Here is a 15687-nt window from a genome sequence, read left to right on the forward strand (position 1 = left end):
AGTGCTGGGATTAAAGGCGTGCACCACCACGCCCGGCGACCTTGAACTCTTGATCTTCCTGCTTCTACTGGGAATGCTGGGACTAAGGTTTGCACCTCCACAGAAACACATCAGTTGCTCAGAATGAATGGAGATGACGCTGTCTGACAGCTCCTTGCAGAGCTACTGAGAACACCATCACCAAGTCCCATGTGCTCTTCGAGCTGGCACACTGACCCAGTCTTTTTGTGTTGTTTAGATAGTTGTATGTCTGTGCACATGCTGAGGCACCCACATGGAGGTCAGAGGACAACTTTCAGGGTCAGGTCTCTCATTCAGCAACAATGGCAAGCACTTTTACCTACTGCGCCATTTTGCTGTCTCCATTGTCCTAATCTTTATGAAAACTCAGAGGTTCTCAGGATATCCTGCAGCTGTTAGACTTCAGAACTCAGGAAAATTGGTTTGTTTTGTGTCTTTTGTTTTGTTTTGTCTTTTTCAGTGCGAAGAACCCAGACCAGAGTCTTGTGCCCGGTGGGTAAGCGCTCTGACAACAATAACGAGTAGTCCTGTACACTGTACTTGAAAAGAGAGAGCGCGCCAGGTGCTGTCACACTGGGAGGCTGATGGGGAAGATTATGAAACATTTGAATACAGCCTGAGATACATAAACTAAAGGCCAGCCTGTCTTTTAAAAAGGAGGAAGAGGAGGAGGAAGAGGGAGGGAGGGAAGGAGGGAGGAAGGGAAACTACGGTTGGTATAGAGTACAAGAAAATACCCTGAATTTCCTACCTCAGTCTAGTGGGCATGTGAAGGTAGTAGGAGACAGCCATGGTGATCATGGATTCAAGCTGCAATGTGTAACTAGGTAGCCAGAGACCCAAGTCACTCCTCAGCTCTGCCAGCCTTGTTTGCACATCCTTAGCATGTCGTTCCAAGTGGACCTCTCTGGCCTCAGAATACTCGTTTTATGTACAGCATTCACCTCCAACCCTATCAGCCACTCGCTGTACTTTGAACACACACTAATGTGTTTGCAGCGCTCTAACCTTTCTATTCTCTAAGTCCCAGCACAAAGCAAAGCCAAAATCCCTGCACTTGCTTTTCAGAATTTCCCTCCAAACTGCCCAGTTACCTGTGCAGACCCTGACAGCCACGACTAGCCTGTGCCTTCTTGAGTATTTGTCCGGCTTCTTCTGGAGACTGACCACAGGGCCATGCATGGTAGCTCGTGTTTACAACTACACTATAAACCACAGCTCCTTGTTGCTTTCCTTTTGTTTGTTTGTTTTTGGTTTTGAGACAGGGTTTCTGTGTAGCCCTGGCTGTGCTGGAACAGAGTACTTGGACTAAGGACCTTCAGTCCTTTCTTGTTAAGATTTATTTATTTGTATTTATTATATATTAAGTATACTGTTGCTGTTTTCAGACACACCAGGAGAGGGCATCAGATCCCATTACAGATGGTTGTGAGGCACCATATGGTTGCTGGGAATTAAACTCAGGACCTCTCCAACCCCTTTTCTTGTTTTTTGTTTTTGTTTTTTTTTTTAAAGACTTTTTCTGTGTAGCCCTAGCTGTCCTGTAATTACTCTGTAAAACAGAACTCACCGGGCGTGGTGGCACACGCCTTTAATTCCAGCACTCGGGAGGCAGAGGCAGGCGGATTTCTGAGTTCGAGGCCAGCCTGGTCTACAAAGNGAGTTCCAGGACAGCCANNGCTACACAGAGAAACCCTGTCTCAAAAAAAAAAAAAAAAAAGAACTCAAAAGATCAGTTGCCTCTGCCTCCCATGTGCTGGAATTAAAAGTATGCACCACAACAACCAGCTTATTCTTGGTTTTTCAAGACAAAGTACTGCTATGTAGCTCAGGCTAGCCTCAAATGTCTGCCTCATCAGGCCCAGTGCTTAGGCACTGTCTTACTAAAACACTCTCCTCAGCTTTTACAACAATAAATAATGTGGATTCACATTGTCATATATATGTGACCTGGTCAAATTCCTTCATATCTGGCTTCTAATTCCATTCAAGTTTGTTTGTTTGAATGGATTCTACATCTCTGTATGTATTGGCCTTTACTACAGTATCAAACTGAGCCACATTCTCTGAAACCTGCTCCTAGGTTTGCCTGTTTCCCTACGTGGTGCCGGCCTCTGCCCGTCAAGAGGAGGGACTCAGGGGTTATTTTTGCCTCCTCTTTCTAAATCCAATCAACCACAAAACCCTATCCAATCCTGTGTGCGTGTGCGTGTGCATGTGTGTGTGTTCCTCCCATTCTCCATCTGTGCCGTCAACACTGTATCTGGGATGTCACACTGTCACCTGGGTTTTTCCAGCTTTTTCTCTATATCCTAACCTTTGGTCTTGGATTCCTCCAATTCATTCCCCACGTAACCAAAGACCAGGCCTTAATATGCACTCCTGCCGTGGTGAGAAGAAAGCTCAAGCACGTCACTGCGGCCTACAAAGTCTTACAATAAGCCCCCTTCTCAAAGCTGGCATATCAACTCCTGTCACTGTTTTTCAGCCTTCAAATGGGTCACATTGCCTGGACTGAGCTTCACCCTCGCTTTCTGCCCCAAGGCCTGTCCCCCTCTTCCTTCAGGGTCATCTCTGTTAACCTTTGGAGATCTCTGAATCATTACTTCTGTGCAAAGACCTCCACTGACTTCCTTCACTGGCTTTGAGCTTGTGCTGGTTTCCCATCATGCTTTTCTACCTCTTTGGGTGAGGGGGTCGGTGGGGGCTGTTGAGGACTGAGGTGCAAGCTCTTGGTTTTAAGTACAGGCTGTCTTTCCCCACAGCTTGTTTCTGCCATGCTGACAGGTGGGTCTCTAACTTCTGGGTCTGAGGGCTCCTCCTGCCACAGCCTCCGGAGTCATCCACTACAGGTTTACTAATCTTGCGGTGGCCTTGGAAAAATCACCGTTTCACTGAGGATGACTGCAAATGCCTGGTCCTCCTTTTACCTCCCAGATGCTGGCATTACAGATGTGTGCCACTATGCTCAGCTTTGCAGTGTAATTTAAAAAGAAACCCTCTGAGAGTTTGTATAAAATAGTAACATCTTAAGTCTGAAGTAGAGGCTGGAGAGATGTATCATCCCGTAAGAGCCTTTGTTAATCTTGTAGAGGACCCAGGTTAGATTCCCAATACCCACATGGGCTCAGTCACCTTAATTCCAGTCCCAGAAGGGTTGATACCCTCTTCTGACTTCTCTAGGCACAAATGTGGCACACATACATACATTTAGGTAATATATTCACATGCACAAAAAAAGAAAATAAACCTTTTGCCTTTTTTATTTTGTTTTGGTTTTTTGGGGTTTTTTTTTTTTTTTTTTTTTTTTTTTTTTTTCAAGACAGGGTTTCTCTGTGTAGCCCCGGCTGTCCTGGAACTCACTTTGTAGACCAGGCTGGCCTCGAACTCAGAAATCCCCCTGCCTCTGACTCCAAGTGCTGGTATTAAAGGCGTGCAACACCACCACCCGGCTTGCCTTGTTTTGTTTAGACAGGGTCTTGTTACATAGCTCTGACTAGTCTGAAACTCAATAAATCAGGTTGGCCTCCTCTGAAACTCACTAAATCAGGTTGGCCTCAAACAAGAAAGTAAATCTTTTTTTTTTTTCTTCAAGACAGGGTTTCTCTATGTAGTCTTGGCTGTTGTCCTGGGACCCAATATGTAGACCAGGCTGGCCTTCAGCTCACAGAGATTCACCTGCCTCTGCTTCCCAATACTGTGTGTGATTAAAGGTGTTGCCACCGGGCCCAGATAAGAAAGTAAATATTAAAAAAAAACAAACGCCGGGCGTGGTGGTGCACGCCTTTAATCCCAGCACTCGGGAGGCAGAGGCAGGTGGATTTCTCAGTTCGAGGCCAACCTGGTCTACAAAGTGTGTTCCAGGACAGCCAGGGCTGTGCTGTCTCAAAAAAACAACCCCCCCCCCGCAAAAAAAAACCAAATAACATTTGAGGTACAAATTTGACTCCCAAGTCAAGATTTATTCCACCAAAAAAAAAAAAAGGAGCAGAATTTTAATTCTGGGAGGCTGTAGGGAGACAGGAGGAGGGACAAGGTCTTGTGATATAATAGCTGCCTGGCTTGGGACTCATTCTGCAGCCAAGCTAGCCTCAGAGTTGTAAGAACCCTACTGCCTTTGAGTGTTGGGACTGAATGTGTTGAGCTAAAGACTGTCTTCGGATACACAGGGCTTCTCTGTGTAGCTCTGGCTATCATGAAACTCACTCTGTAGATCAGGCTGGCTGGCAACTCAGACATCCGCCTGCCTCCGCCTCCAAGTGCTGGAAATAAAGGCGTGCGCCACCGCTGCCCTGGTCAAACTTTTTTTTTTTTTAATTTTTTATTATTATTTTTTTTTTTTTTGGTTTTTCGAGACAGGGTTTCTCTGTATAGCCCTGGCTGTCCTGGAACAGTATCATCATCTTAAACATCACACTTCTAGTGAGTAGCTCCCAACCACCAGCAGATTGCATGGCTAACTGCAGGGTCATCTCTTTAAAATGTGTAAACACAAAACTGCCCCTTGTTTATAACAACACAAACTCCTGAGGTGAGATGAGAGAGCTGATCCCATGGGGACCTCACAGAGGCCTTGCAACATCCCTCATGAGATCACACCACTGTGAGCTCTGTAATTCTATGAGAATGTACAAAAACATGACATAATTTTAATAAAATTTAGTCAAGTATGTGGAAAGAAGTATTGCAGGGGCAGTACAGCTCAGGTCCTAGACTTGGCATCAGCCATGGGGCCAACCTACAGCAAAACAGTTTTTTTCTGTAGTTTGCTTTGTAGTCCTTGCTTAGTTTTGGGCTGGTCTCCAACTCTCTATGTAGCTGAGGGTGACCGTGTGCTATTGAGTCTCCAGCTTCTACCTACCAAGCTTGGGGATGCAGGCAAGAACCTCCACATTCAGTTACTTGGGGTATTTGAGACAAAAGTCTAAGTAGTCCAGGCTGGGCCTAAATTTTCAGTCCTCCTGGCTCCGTCTATAGAGAGCTGGGGTTACAGATAGTGCTGACCCTAACCAGCTGTTGCTCTGCAGTTATTTTCAGGACAAAAAAAAAAAAAAGGCCTGGTTACCTGAGTTCTAACTCTAGACCTCATGTAAATATAAAAGGAGAGAACCAACTCCATAAACTCCTCCAGCCTCTACTCACCTGCACACCGTGGCACAGGTACCCCCTCCCAACATGCATACAGCATTATAAACTTAAAAATATTTAAAGTGAGCAGGAACAAGGCATAGCAGCACTCTGGGGGTAGAAGCAGAAGGGTTAGGGATTCAAGGTCATCTTCAGTTACATAAGAAGGCTGAGACTATACAAAACCTTTGTTTTTTTAAAAAAAAACAAACAAACAAACAAAAAAGGAGAGGGGTGGCTGCCTGGCAAGATGGTTCAGAAGGTAAAGACAGGCTCTTGTTGTGGAGAATGATCTGAGTTTGATCTGAAGGACACAGACAGTGAAAGGAGAGACTCAAATCCTGTGTTATCCTCTGACCTCCACAAGTACACCAGCACGGCAGGCAGGCAGACACACACACAGATACACAGACACACACACACAGGCACACACAGAGTTACATATACATTTTTGTTGTTTTGAGACACAGGCTGGAACGTGGTGCAATGTAGTTGGCCTCAAACTCAGATATCTGCCTGCTACTGCTTTACAAGTGAGTGAGGACAGGAAGAAAGGCATGTGCCACAGTGTCAGGTAATAAATCTAATTATAAAATCTTAGCCCAGGAGAGGCAGAAGCAGAAAGATATGCAAGTGTAAAGTCTGTGTGACTACATAGCAAGTGCCAGTCAAACCAGAGCTACAAAGAAAGATGCCAAGAAAATAAAAAGAAAGAAAAGCAAAGCATATGTTTAGTATAATCATCTCCCATCTACATGCACGAACCTGGGCATCTGAGACAAGACTACCATAAGTTCAAGGCCAGCCAGGGCTACATAGTGGATTCAAAGCTAGCATGAGAAACATAGTGAGCCCCAGTGTCAAATAACTAACATACAGAGCAGCCTGGCAGATTCTGGAGTCAGAGGCAGGTGAACCAGGCAAACAAAAAGGAGACCTAATCTTAGAAAGAAACAAACAAAAGCCAGGTAATGATGGCACATGCCTTTAATCGCAGAGGCAGGTAAATCTCTTGAGTTCAAGGCCAGTCAGGACTATAGACACCCTGTCTCAAATACTTAAACAATTTAAGGCCAGCATCATCTGAAGAGTGGTTAGAGGACAACCAGAGCCACACAGAGAAACCCTGTCTCAAATAAATAACCAAAATCAACAACAACAACAAACCAAGTCTCCAAGTTGCAACTTTATTACTTAAGCACAAAACTCACTAAGTCCACCCGTTTCTTATGCACTTGGTTGTTGAGCCAAAGTGAACTCAAATATAATGAACCCAAGGTCATTCCACAGAACCACTCTGCAGTTAGTATCCAGAGGGCGTAAAGTTCTATATAAATCACAGATTGGATGGAGACTCCTAAATAGGTGTTTGGAGGAATCAAGGGATACATTTTTAAAAGTCACCCCTCTAAGAGTGTAAGAAATCAAAACAGGGCCCAAACCAACCCAACGAAGCTCAAATGCACCCAGTCAATGAACTTGATTAAGTATAAATGAAAAACAAGTTATTATATGGTTGAAACATTAGAAGCGATAGGCCCAAGTTCTTATGAAAAGGTTCCATAATACTAGCCAAGGAAAGAGTGGGGGGCTGGGCAGATGGCAAGGACGTGCAGAAGTGGAGAAAACCCCTGGTTCTCCTAGACTCAGTCACAGGTTGCATTTTGAGAGCTCAGGGTTTCCCTGCTCCTTGGACAGCCAGGTCAAGACCCTCGGGTAAGATTCTGCCCACATTTCTCTTGCCTCTCAAACCGAGGACGCCTGGCCAATTCCGCTGTCATTTCTGAAAACAAGGGGTACCCCTCTTCCCAGCAAGTACCTTCACACTACCCCCCATCACCTTAGGCTTCCCTCGTCTCCCCCGAAGCAGAAAACCACCGGAGGTCCTCCATTCTGAAACCCTCGGGGGTGGCCCTCCTCCTTCTTACTGCCCTTCATCTTGGGAAGGACGCTGCCTCCTCCTCCCTAGGTCCGGTGGCCCAGGCCCCTTCCCTCGGCCGAAGGCTAGACCCTGTTCCCTGCACCCCACCCCCACCCCAGCACCCGGCCCGCCCCAGGCCTGACCCAGCTCCTCCGCGCGAGGCCCGAGCTCCCAGACCCCGTCTTGGCGGTGGGGGGCGGGGAGGGGTTCCCCCGGCCCTCCGCGAGGACTTCCGGGCCCCTCGGTCCGGGGGCGCCGAGCCTTCCCCACCCCCCACCCCACCCCCGCCCAGTACGGGGCTCGCAGGGCCCGGCGCCCAGGCCCGGCCGGCCACGCTGGGGGCGGCCCGGCTGCTCGGGCGGACCCAGCGGCAGCGTCCCCCCACCCCCCCCGCGGCGCCGCGACGTCCGCTCGCTCCCCGGCGGCGGCGGCGGCACGCACAGGGCGTGGGGAGGCGCCCGCGGAGGCAGCAGCCCCCCGCCCCCTGCGCGCCCGCCCGCCCTCGCCCTCGCCCTCGCCGGCCGCCGCCGCGCGGCCCCCGCGCCCGCCCCCCCCGACCCCCGCCCTCGCCGCGCCCGCGCCGCGCGCCCACCCCTCCCCCTCCTCACCGTCTCCGTCGGGCGGGCGGGCGGGCGGGCGGCGAGCGGCCAGGGCGGGCGGGCGACGGAGCATGCGCACAACGCCGCCACGGCGGCCGCCGCCACCGCCGCCGCCAAGCCGGGCTCCAGCACTTCCGGCTGCCGCGGCGCACACACACACACCTTAAAGGGGACGCGTCCCTTACACACACACACCACACACACACACACACACACACACACACACCTTAAAGGGGACGCGTCCCTTACACACACACACACCACACACACACACACACACACCCCTAAGCCGAGCGAGTTGGGGAGCCTGAGAGCTGAGGCCTTCAAGTCGCGGGAGACCCCAGGGACTGAATAAGGTTTAGAGGCAGAGGTCATCCGCCCTGACTCTTGTGGAGGGCTTTTCTCTCTCCAAATCCTCTTTATTGACGCTTACAGTTTATCAGGCTTTTAGGTTACCAAGGTGGAATCAAAAGATGCGGCCGAGCATAGATAGTAACCCCTTCCCGCGTCCAAACCATGGCTCTTCGCGTAGGTTTTCCTGCTTTTGCGGGTTCTGAATTCAAGTTTGAACTTCCTTGGAACGGATACAACCGTGCAATGACTTGACAACTCTAAGCCACTTATTTCCCAAAAGGTATATGTCGCTCATGTACAATGAAATGATACTTGAAAAGTACTTGGGCAAGATTCTGAGGCCGGGGAATAGTAACTGACAAGCTTTAAGGCAATGTGCTCAGGTCTTGGGGAAGATGCTTTGTGTATAAATTCCTCAGAGCCATCTTACTCTCTCATTCTCATCTTTAAAGGTTAAACAGGAACGTCGGCACGTGGTGGTGGTACATGCTTTTAATTCCAGAATTCCTGTCTAGCCTGGTCTACATAGTGGGTTCTAGGCCAGCCATGGTTACATAGTGAGACCTTGTCTCAAAAAAAGCAAGCCAAACTTAGAGATGAGGGGTGTGAGGGGGGAAGTAGGTCAGTAGGTAGAACACTACAGAAGACCCGCAAGGGTTATTTCCCCATCTTTCTTCCTATAGACATTGTGTTGTGTCTTCTTTGCTTCCAAAGGGCAGGTTGTGGGCTGTGTGTGTGTGTGTGTGTGTGTGTGTGGAGAGATGGCACCTTGGGTGCAGGCTCCTGACCACCTGAGTTCTACCACTCCAACCTACATAGGAGAAAGGAGAACCAACACACACTAAACGTGATTGATTGATTGATTTTTATGTTATTTTATTTTATTGAGACAGGGTTTCTCTGTGTAGCCCTGGCTGTCCTGTAACTCACTCTGTAGACCAGGCTGGCCTTGAACTCAGAAATCTGCCTGTCTCTGCCTCCTAAGTGCTGGGATTAAAGGAGTGTGCCACCACTCTAAATGTGATTTTTAAAAAGATGTATAAGTGTGTGAGAGCATTTTAACAGGGTTTTTTATTTAAGAGCAAGCAGGAAAAGAAACATTGGGGGCTGGAGAGATGGCTCAGCAATTAAGGTGTGTACTGTTCTTGCTAAGGACCTGAGTCAGGTTCCCAGCACTCGTAGGCTGACTCATTATTACCTGTAACTCTTTTTTTTTTTTTTTTAAATTTATGTAAGTACACTGTAGCTGTCTTCAGATACTCAAGAAAGGGCATCAGATCTCATTACAGATGGTTGTGAGCCACCATGTGGTTGCTGGGACTTGAACTCAGGACTTACGGAAGAGCAGCCGGTGCTCTTAACCACTGAGCCATCTCTCCAGCCCTACCTGTAACTCTTATCTCTAGGGGATCCCAACTCCTGTTCTGGCCTCTGGTGATACTGCATTCACAAGAACAAACATACATACAATTATAAATAAGAAATAAGAGCTTAAGTTTATTCCAAAGACAGGAATCATACAGAACTAAATGTGTAGTGTATGTGTGTGACAGAGAGAGGAGAGAGAGAGAGAGAGAGAGAGAGAGAGAGAGAGAGAGAGAGAGAGATGGAATTCCAAAGTTGGTGGTTGATATTGGCAGCCTTGCGATCATGGCCAAGTCATAGCTCCCTTAACCCTGCTGTCTTCACCTATAAAACAGTTGGTTGTCACATACAATACTATCACCAGGACCCGATAAGAAGATTCTGTACATCTGTGTATTTGTGAGACCAGCACTACAGTGGGTGATGGCCTTGAATTCCTGCGCCTCCTGCCTCTGCCTCCCAAGTGCTGGATTACAGAAGACACCACCACCATGCCCAGGTTCTGAGGTGCTGGGGATGGAACCCAGCGCTTTGTAAATGCTAGCCAAACCACTTGGGAGGCAGAGACAGGCGGATTTCTGAGTTCCAGGACAGCCTGGTCTACAGAGTGAGTTCCAGGACAGCCAGGGCTATACAGAGAAACCCTGCCTCGAAAAACCAAAAAAAAGGGGCTGGTGAGATGGCTCAGCCAGAAAGAGCACCCGACTGCTCTTCCGAAGGTCCTGAGTTCAAATCCCAGCAACCACATGGTGGCTCACAACCATCCGTAACGAGATCTGACTCCCTCTTCTGGAGTGTCTGAAGACAGCTACAGTGTACTTACATATAATAAATAAATAAATCTTTAAAAAAAAAAAAATGCTAGCCAATCATTTTACCAGTCGAGCCAGCCCCTAGTCTCTTGTTTTAAGGTTAATTTTGTGTCTGGGATATTTGATCTGTCATCTAGAGAGAGATGGGGCCATCAAAGTCAAAATCAGATGGTGACACCCAGAAACAATGAGCATACAGAAAAAGGGTGGAAGCCAGGCGCCCGAGCTTAGAGAATGTCAAGCCTAAAAGAACCCTCAGTGGCCAGCCTGAGTGGCTGGAAAGGTTGGGTTACTGGGCAGAGGGAGAAAGGAATTCCACAAGAGCAGACTGGATGTTCTAAGAGGAGATGGTGCCAGCAACACCAGAGATGCAAAAACAAAACCCTGGAGTGAGCTGGAGAGATGGCTCAGTGGTTAGAGCACTGATTGCTCTTCCAGAGGTCCTGAGTTCAATTCCCAGCATCCACCTGGTGGCTCACAACCATCTGTAATGGGCATCCAATTCTCTCTTCTGGTGTGTCGAGACTGGGACAACTCTGGAGGGAAAAGCCTGGGGCAGCCACTGGGTTCAGCACTGAGAGCTGCTCCTACTGGGCGAGTCCTCTCTGAGGCTGGGGACTAAATGGAGCTGGATGGCAGAGAATGGAGCTTGTAGGGAAAAACACTGTGGAGGGACAACTGTAATTGTGTTTCTTTATTATGTTGCCAGAATGAAGGGAACAATAAACCAAAGTAATAAACCAAGGTAATAAGATGACTGCTGGCTTTCAAAGGAAAGTGATGTGAGACACCCCACCCCCACTTAATCATTCATCCTGTAACCAAATGCTCACAAAGGGTGGAAAAACACAGAATGTATTTCTATTTATAACTGACATATTCCCAGCCAATATTTTTAATTTTCCTACTTTACCTTCATGATTACCATACATACACAATTCTGAATTACACTTTTTTTTTTCCTCACTAAAAGCTGTTTCTTAGGAATTGAAGAGGTGTTAGTATATTTGGGCTTTGATTTGGTTTGGGGGTGCTTGGATCAAACCCAGTGTCTGGTGCATACCAAGCATGTACGACAGTCAGGTAGTGGATAAGCCCCAGAGAGGCAGAGGCAGGCAGATCTCTCTGAGTTCAAGGCCAGCAAGTCCCAGTAGAGCCAAGGCAACACAGAGAAACCCTGTCTCTTGAAAAAAAGAAAAAAAGCAAAGGAAAGAAACAGAAAGTTGCTTGGACCCAGTGCCTACATCCTTTGCTACTGGGGAGGGGCATACAGATCACAAAGTTCAAGGTCAGCCTGAGACACAGTGAGTTTTCTAGTATGTATGAAGTGCTAAGCTTCTTTCTCTAGGAACCCAAACCAAACACATAACACAAGGTTATAGACATGTTCACTGCCGGGTCTGGATTTGTCTCACCCTTCCTCATTCTGGGGGTCAGCCGATTTCAATCAGGAGAGGATTCTCTTTATTTGAGTGAAAAAGGAAGTTGACCAATGGAGGAGACAACTGTTCTGAAGGGGTGTCCACTGGGGAGATGCTGTGTGCATGTAACGGTGTATGCACATCCAGGGGCGAGCTCTCCGGGTGACTTCAGGCAGTAGCTTTGGGGGAAGATTGAGACTTGAATGTTTTAAGTGTATCTCTTTGGTTTTTGTTTTGACATACGATCTTCTCCCTACAAGTACATTTGAAATGCCTCTATACTCCCAACACTGGGTAGGGTGAGACCAGCAGGGTTATGAGTTTGAGACTAGCCTGGGCTACACAGAGAGGGTTTTTTTTTTTTTTTGTTTTTGCTTTTTAGTTTTAGCGCGTTGGTGTTTTGTCTACACAGTAGTCTAGGTGAGGGTGTTATCTCTTGGGACTTGGATTGCAGACAGTTGTGAGCTGCCGTACGGATGCTAGGAATGGAACCCAGGACCTCTGGAAGAGCAGCCAGTGATCCTAACCACTCAGCCATTTCCCTAGCCCCGCAGAGTGAGTTCTAATCCAGCTTGTGAGGTATTGTCTCAAGGAGCAAAAAACTAAAGAAAACAAGAAGCCCATCCCTCGTCCCTGTACTTAGTCTCGGTCCCCTCCCATGGCTCCCTGCTCTCTGCCCTGCTGCTTTAAGTATTCAGTCTTCTAATGTCCCACAGGTCGTTAGAACCAAACCTGAACTCCTTTTCCACTCTACCTGACCTCTTCTTCTTTGTTTGTTTGTTTGTTTGTTTGTGGTGTTTTGAGACAGGGTTTCTCTGTGTAGCCCTGGCTGTCCTGGAACTCACTCTGTAGTAGACCAGGCTGTCCTGGAACTCAGAAATTTGCCTGTCTCTGCCACCCAAGTGCTTCTTGTTTTCTTTAGCCTGGCCTGACCTGACTTCTTTTTGACTTGCTTTCTTTCTATCCCTCTGCTACCTCACAGTACCACCCCCCTCCCCATTTACCACTGAACTACACCCCTCAGCCCCACACTGGCCCTCTCATCCCAACACAGGGATCCTGTGGCCTTTGGAGGTAAGCAGCTTCCCCACTTGGTAGACTGTTCCAGATCTTCAGCTGCCTCTTTCCCAGGCCTGAGAGCCTTTCCTGTCCTCACTGTCCTGATGGACACTCTTTTCCACATCTCTTAATGTTCTTCTTACCCATTGTAGTGGCTACTCCTGGTTGTTGACTATATCTGGAATGAACTACAATCCAGAATTGGAAGGCTCACCTGTGATCCATATCTTGAGGCTGGGAGAGACAAGTTTCTAACCTGGATCTTGGCATGGAGATCTTGAGGCATAGTGGCTGTGAATCCCAGGAGACTAAGGCAAGGAGATCTCTGAGTTCAAGATCATCTGAAACTGGGTGTGGTGGCACATGCCTTTAATCCCAGCACTTGGGAGGCAGAGGCAGGCGGATTTCTGAGTTTGAGGCCAGCCTGGTCTACAGAGTGAGTTCCAGGACATCCAGGGCTATACAGAGAAACCCTGTCTTGAAAAACCAAAAAAGAAAAAAAAAAAAAAAAAAAAAGATCATCTGGGACAAAGTAAGTCCTAGATCTAGGTGTGATCATACACACCTTTAATCTGGGCCATACCTTCTTCTGGGAGACCTACAAAAGGGCATTGGAAGGAGGATTCACTCTTCTCCTACTTGCCTTGTGGAACTGAACTACTATTAGATCTTTGGACTTCCATTCACAGCTGACCATTGTTGGGGAGTTGGACTGCAGACTGTAAGTCATCATAACAAATTCGCTTACTATATAGAGACGACCCATAAGTTCTGTGACACTAGAGAACCCAGACTGATACACCCATACCTGACGGCTTCCTTCTGCCTGGACTTGCTTTCCCTTGTTCTCCCTCCACAATACATCCTTTCTCTGTGAGGGCTCGAACAGACAGGTTATATTAGTCTCAGAGGACTCCCTGGTACACAGAACTCTCAAAATAATCTGTTGCTTAAGAACTACTGCACTCTCTGTTCCTCCCTCCCCACCCCCTACAGCGGATCCCTCCCTTCTGTATCATCCACACCCTGAGAAACCAGAATCTAGTAGCAGATGGGATGTGAATCAGAAAAGAAGGCAGAATCAGAAAGAGAGGAAACTCTGCCAATTGATGGGGAAAAAAACCCAAAAAACAAAAAACAAAAAAAACCCACAGCAACAGAAAAAAACAACCTTGAGACTAATGTAGATGTAGACAGGTTAGTCACTGCCTGGGCCACCTCAGCCCCATCTGCGGTGTCAGCATCAAAGGGAAAAGCTGACTTCTGGCTTAGGAGGAAGGATAAGAATGGAATCCTGCTGGCACTGTGCTTATGGGTCCGTCTCAACCTCAGCGTCCCAGTGTAGAAAAGGGAGATGGAGGTCAGGAATACTGGCCCACACCGTTAATTCCAGCGCTGAGGAGGCAGAAGCAGGAGGATCTCTGTGAGTTCCAGGCCAGCCAGGGTTACCCAGAGAAATCCTGTCTCAAAAGACAAAAAAAAAAAAGGGGTGGGGGGGATGCCAGTTGGAGCTGGGTGTGTTGGCATAAATCCTTAATCCCAGCAGATCTCTAAATTCTAGTCCAGTCTGATTTACAGGGCGAGCCTTTGGAGTGTAAGCTCCTTGAGCCTGTGACCACCTCCCCATTTTCTTTTCTTTTTTCCTTTGTTCTTTCACTCGTTCCTTCCCTGAAACAAAGTCTCACTATACAACACTAGCTGGTACTCACAGAGATCTTGCCTACCTCTGCCTCCTGAGTGCTAGGATAAAGATATCTACCATTACAGGGCCAGTGGGGGTGCACGCCTTTAATCCCAGCACTCTGGAGTCAGAAGTAGGCGGATTTCTGAGTTCAAAGGTAGCCTGGTCTACAGAGTGAGTTACAGGACAGCCAAGACTACACAGGTACACAGAGAAACCCCTGCTTGGAAAAACAAAAAACAAAGCAAAACAAAAAAAGTGCCACCACACCCAGACTGTATTAAACAATGATTTATCTTTATGTGTGTTTGTCTACACTCATGTATACATACTTCATTTGGACCTAGCACCAAGGAAGCCAGAGGAGGTGGGAGTTCTGGGTACTGGGAACTGAACAAGTACTCATGATTGTAGAGCCATCTCTCCAGCCCTCCCTCATATCCATTTCTTTTCTTTTTTCTTTTCTCTTTTTTCTTTCTTTCTTTTTTTTTTTTTTTTTTTTTTTTTTTTTTTTTTTTTTTTGAGACAGGGTTTCTCTGTGTAGTCTCGGCTGTCCTGGAACTCACTTTGTAGACCAGGATGACCTCGAACTCAGAAATCCGCCTGCCTCTGCCTCCCAAGTGCTGGGATTAAAGGCATGTGCCACCACACCCGGCTCCCTCATATCCTTTTCTAAAGCTAACATAAACTGGGCAAAATGGCACACCAGTACTTGTGAATATATATATATATATATATATATATATATATATATATATATATACTGTATGTGTATCCATAAATATGAGTAGTTATTTCAAGGACTTTTTATCGGAGGGGTACACCATGGCATATGTAGGTCAGAAGACAAGTGGCAGGTTCATCTTCTCCTTCCACCATTTGGGTTCTGAGAATCTAACTTCTCATGAACTCACACATGAAAATAAACCTAAGCACTCATGAGGCAGATCTCTGAGTTTAAGGCCAGGCTTGGTCTACAAAGAGAGAAAAGGGCCAGCCATGATGACTATATAGTAAGACCCTGTTTCAAAAATAAAACAAAAAATTTTAAAAGGAATATGGACATATATGAGGTATACACACCAAAATATGTAACTCCAGACATAATTTTTTTTTAAATACACATACTCCATATGAAATGTATATCAAGGGGGCTGGAGAGAAGATGGCTCAGCAGTTAAGAGCACCAACTGGGGGCTGGTGAGATGGCTCAGCGGTTAAGAGCACCAACTGCTCTTCCAAAGGTCCTGAGTTCAAATCCCAGCAACCACATGGTGGCTCACAACCATCCGTAACAAAAATCTGATGCCCTCTTCTGGAGTGTCTG

At 47.3% G+C, this 15687-nt stretch overlaps 1 protein-coding gene across 4 annotated transcripts in view; it reads right to left on the reverse strand.

Annotated features, from left to right (window-relative positions):
• Gmeb1 (glucocorticoid modulatory element binding protein 1) overlaps positions 1-7735 on the reverse strand; it is a 34689-nt gene extending 26954 nt beyond the window's left edge. For 2 of the 4 annotated variants that reach the window (XM_029540180.1, XM_029540178.1), the window contains exon 1: positions 6989-7133. The gene's annotated coding sequence lies outside the window, so the exon portion shown is untranslated. Of the gene's footprint in view, positions 1-6988; positions 7134-7677 lie in introns of those variants that run through there. The other 2 variants (XM_021200197.2, XM_029540181.1) reach the window with 2 other exon arrangements.
• Between the last annotated feature and the right edge of the window lie 7952 nt (positions 7736-15687).

This window comes from Mus pahari, chromosome 6, assembly GCF_900095145.1.
Source record: "Mus pahari chromosome 6, PAHARI_EIJ_v1.1, whole genome shotgun sequence".
NCBI classification, from domain to species: Eukaryota; Metazoa; Chordata; class Mammalia; order Rodentia; family Muridae; genus Mus; species Mus pahari.